Source organism: Schistocerca cancellata, chromosome 7, assembly GCF_023864275.1.
Source record: "Schistocerca cancellata isolate TAMUIC-IGC-003103 chromosome 7, iqSchCanc2.1, whole genome shotgun sequence".
Lineage (NCBI taxonomy): Eukaryota > Metazoa > Arthropoda > Insecta > Orthoptera > Acrididae > Schistocerca > Schistocerca cancellata.
Window position 1 is genome coordinate 84616393 of NC_064632.1, and position 5292 is coordinate 84621684.

Below are 5292 nucleotides of genomic sequence, written 5' to 3' on the forward strand. Positions count from 1 at the left end.
TTGTGGCTCATACATCAATGTGAGAGCACTACGAAACTAAACTCCGTCCGAACAGGCCTTGAAGGGCCCAACGGTACCGACCAGCCGCCGTGTCATCCTAAGCGTCACTGGATACTGATATGGAGGGGCACGTGGTCAGCACACCGCTCTTCCTGTCGTACTCCAGTTCACGAGACCGGAGCCGCTGCTTCTCAATCAAGTAGCTCCTCAGTTTGCCTCACAAGGGCTGAGTGCACCCCGCTTGCCAACAGCGCTCGGCTCACCGGATGGACACCCATCCAAGTGCTAGCCCAGCCCGACAGCGCTTAACTTTGGTGATCTGACGGGAACCGGTGTTACCACTGCGGCAAGGCCGTTGGCGTGAGAGCGCTCTAATGACCATAAAACCACTGCAGCACAATTCTGACCTTGCGATACGGACAGCTGTCATGCTGGAAGAAGTCGCCGCCATAGAGGGAGACTTCAGGCATGAAACGATGCAGCATGTCTGCGATAATATTGGCGTGGTTCACTGCTGTCATGATACTTCCGATCTCATGGAAGCCCAGCTCAGTGTATCCCGTAGCATAGTTACGCCCTCACCGGCCTGTATTTGTGGCGCGGTGTATAATACCCCCCTGCTTCCCGGGATTTGCGAAATTACAAGTTAACAATGACCGTGAATTATGAATTTTGACCCGTGTCGGGATAAGGCATCCGAATCCGGAGTAAATAACGATTATTCCGTGGGAAATAGGAGACGTTATAACTTGATCGTTATTGAATGAGTAATTTCGTTCAGTAACGATCGGTAAATGAAATAATGGAAATAATTTGGAAATAAATTTTGCCGAAAGAAATGATTAAGTTGTAAAAGCAGTTAAAAAATCGGTCGCCAGCTCAACTGATGAGCGACAGTACTGTTAAGTACGTGAATAATTGTGTCTAAAATAAAGTTTACCTGTTTGTAGCGCAGCAGGTGGAACGGGAACTTTTACGTAAGTGCTGTGTCACGCTCAGTAGTCATATAAAATAATGTTATAACAACCTAACTACACTTAAACATTAATTGTTAACTTTCAATCAGTATTTTGATAATTATTTTGTTCATAATTTGTCATATAAGCGCAATGCTGACAACACAGATAATTATCTATCGAGATTTTGAATAATGGACTCTCATTCTGTCTTTAAAATTACGTACTTTGCACAGTTTAATCTACTGATAATGAAATATATTGCCAATAAGTGATTAACTATGTTTTGAATGATAGTAATTCATTAATTGGGCGATTATCAGGTGGAATAAGCTTTATAGTTTCATGAAATATCCTTGAACTAACTCCAGCTGAATATGCATTGAAATAAATGTTAATGATCAAATTTATTACTTCAGTCTATTATTAAGTTACTACGGTTGGCGTAAGCTTATTAAGTGCAACAATTAACTACGATAACCAATCGTTCAAAACAGTCTGAAATTTATTCTTCACCGTCTATGCCAATAATTTGATAATTAACATATTTTCTTTTGATAATGGCATGACACACTCGGTTCAGTAAGGTAAGGATCGGAAGGAACCTACTTGGTGTTATTGTCGGGTGGAATGTAACTGCAACACTTCGATTATAAAGTGCTTGTTATTAATTGTTCAACTTCAGAGAAAAGCACAGCCACTGGCAAGCCACTTACAATTTTATCCTACGAAAATTACATAGATCTTACTTCCCTCGTTGGTGGATCGACGGAAGTCCACGGCGGCGACACAACGTGGCAGCGGGCTTTTACTGTTGCGACTTGGGCCCACAGTGCGCTCCACATTTAAGCCCTCGTTTCTTCAGCACTATGCCCGTTAATCCATAATAACTTGCCCGGCCATGCTTCCAGATATGTCGACCATTACTTTCCCGTCGTACTTAGATCCACACACTAGCCGTTGGATGTAACACAGCTAGGGATAGCAGCACTCGACTGTACGTCTTACTCCGAGCACGGCGTCGCTGCTACTACTGCCCGCTGGCGCGCTCCCGCGCCCAGTGGCACGACAAAACAATCTCTCTGACTTCAACGTTAACTAAATATGCCCTGACTTGCCAGTGTTAAACATTACATAATTTAAACATAGTATTTACACTAGACAATACATGGTATACAAACAGTTTCATGTGTTAAGTAAGCGAAAAAAATTCATAGCAAGGACTGCGTTGTAGCGTCACAGGTGTATGTTTCGTGCAGATGTTCGCCTGGATGGCGGCGTGTGATGACCCAACCATCGACCTAGTGTAACAAGAAATGCGATTCATTCGACATATGACACCTTTCAATTGATCCACGATGAAACCTCAGTGACGTTGTGCCCACTGCAGTCATAATTGACGATGTCTTTGGGTCAATAAAGGAACACGTAAGCTCAATGTTCAACAATGCCCTTTGGACGCTGTGCCCCGGAACACTTGTGCCTCCACCAGCATTGTACTCTGTGGTCAGATCTTCCACAGACCGCCGCCTGTCCTGGATTATGCAGAGAAGGATCCTCCGGTCTCAGGGTTTTACGGTGAGATTTGGTCGTGCAGTACCTTATGGTCAACTCGTTATTTCACAACCGTCAACCACGTTCCATACGTGCTCAATACAGGGAGTCCAGGAATCGGGCGACCAGCTTTGCCGTTTCAGAGATTTTCGTTTCCAGTCGCAGTGTCACAACGATGTGCCCATTGTCAAAACCGGTTATGTGGCTGGATTTCCGCGCTTGCAACGCGTATCTTCGCCATAACGACTGCACATTCGTCTCCCTTCCGCTTACATTCTGTCACGTGCCCGCAACACCACCAGGAGACATTCAACCTCGCAGTGGTCATAATGTTTTGGCTCATCAATGTACGTACTCCACAAGCCACCGAACGATGCGTGGTGGGGGTACCCCCTATCACTAGCAGTCATTTCCTTTCCTGGTCCAGTCGCAAATAGAACTAGGCAAAAACGACTGTCTATGTGCCTCCGTATCAGCCCTACTTTCTTGTATCTTATCTCAGTGATCCCTATGCAAAATGTATGTTGGCATGAGCAGAACCGTTCTGTAGTCAGCTTCAAACGCCGGTTCTCTAAATTTTCTCGGCATCATTCCTTGAAAAGAACTTCGCCTTCCCTCTATGGACCCCCATCTGAGTAAACCATGGAATACTTCTAGATAAGCTCAAGTACTGTGGTACGAATGGGACAGCGCTCAAATGGTTTAAATCATACCTAACTGGAAGAGTGCAGAAAGTTCAAATAAGCAGTTCACATAATGTGCAAAAAACTGGTTATTTCGCAAATTGGGGAACAATCAAGAATGGGGTGCCGCAAGGTTCGGTCTTGGGTCCTCTGCTGTTCTTAATATATATTAATGACTTGCCATTCTAAATTCACGAAGCTGCAAAGTTAATACTTTTTGCCGATGATACAAGTATAGCTATCAGACCCAACAGAAAAGAATTAACTGGTGAAATTGTAAACAATGTTTTTCAGAAAATCATTAAGTGGTTCTCTGCAAATGGGCTCTCATTAAACTTTGACAGAACACAGTACATACAGTTCCACACAGTAAATGGAATGACAACATTAATAAATACAGACTTCGACAAGAAATCGGTAGCTAAGGCAGAATATTCACAATTTCTAGGTGTATGCATTGATGAGGGGTTGAACTGGAAAAAACACACTGAGGATCTGCTGAAACGTTTGAGTTCAGCTACTTACACTATTAGGGTCATTGCAAATTTTGGCGATATACATCTCAGTAAATCAGCTTACCACTCCTATCTTCATTCTCTGCTTTCGTATTGCATCATATTCTGGGGTAACTCATCATTGAGTAAAAGAGTGTTCATTGCACAAAAGCGTGTAATCAGAATAATAGCTGGAGCTCATCCAAGATCATCCTGCAGACACTTACTTAAAGAGCTAGAGATCTTCACTGTAGCCTCACAATATATATATTCACTTATGAAATTTGTTATTAACAATCCGAACGAATTCAAAAGTAATAGCAGTGTACATGGCTACAACACTAGGAGAAAGGCTGATCTTCACAGCTTAAGGTTAAATCTAACTTCAGCTCAGAAGGGGGTAAATTATGCTGCCACAAAAGTCTTTTGTCACTTACCTAATAGCATCAAAAGTCTGACAGATAGCCATATAGCATTTAAAAGGACAACTCCTTCTACTCATTAGATGAATTTTTGGATATAGTAAGTGGGTAACTTCCCCTACACCCACCAAAAAAAAAAAATGAAGTGTCATGTAATATTTTGTGTAATGTAATACCTTGTATAGACACCTTTTATTAAGCTGACACGTTCCACATCATTACGAAATGTCGTATTCATGATCTATGGAACAAGTACTAATCTAATCTAATCTGAGTTCCCGAAGAACCACCATAATACCTGCCCGTCGTTCGAACCTGCCAGTGACAAATCTAGCAGCCCACCTCCAAATGTCTTCGAAGTCGTCCTTTAATCCGACTTGGTGTGGATCCCAAAAACTCGAACAGTACTCGAGAACAGGCTGCACCAGCGTTCTATCTGAAGTCTCCTTCACAGATTAACCACACTTTCCTAAAATTCTCCCAGTAAGCCGAAATCTACCATTCGCATTCCCTACCATAATCCTCACACGCTCCTTCCATTTCATATCGCTTTGCAACGTTACGCTCAGATATTAAATGACATGAAAATGTCAAGCAGGACACTGCCAATGCTTTATTCGAACGTGACGGGCTTCTTCTTCCTACTTATCCGCATTAAACTTAAATTTTTCTTCGTTTAGAGCTAGCTGCCGTTCTTCACACCAACTACAAATTTTGTCTAAGTCATCTTGTATCCTTGTACAGCCACTCAACTTCGACACCTTCCCATACACCACAGTACCACCAGCAGACAACCTCAGTTCGCTGCCCACCATGTCCGGCAGATCATTTATGTGCATAGAATACAATAGCGGTCCCATCACACTCCCCTGGGGAACTCCTGACGATCCCCTCATCTCTCGCCGTTGAGGACAACATAATGAATTCTATTACTTAAGAAGCCTTAGAGCCTCTCACATATCTGGAAATATATACCATCTGCTAGTACCTCCGTTAATAGTCCGCTGTGGGCTCCGTGTCAAACGCTTTTCGGAAAACTAGAAATATGAAATCTGCCAGTTGCCCTTTCTCCATAGTTCGCAATGTGTCATGTGAACAAAGAACAAGCTGAGTATTCTGATTCGTCGACATAACCTTTTCGGTCTCTAGGAAATTTGTTATATGCGAACTCAAAAAACTCAAA

At 42.9% G+C, this 5292-nt stretch overlaps 1 pseudogene; it reads right to left on the minus strand.

The window, feature by feature from the left end:
- Nucleotides 1–242: 242 nt before the first annotated feature.
- On the minus strand, nt 243–360 carry LOC126092975 (5S ribosomal RNA; annotated as a pseudogene).
- Nucleotides 361–5292: the final 4932 nt, after the last annotated feature.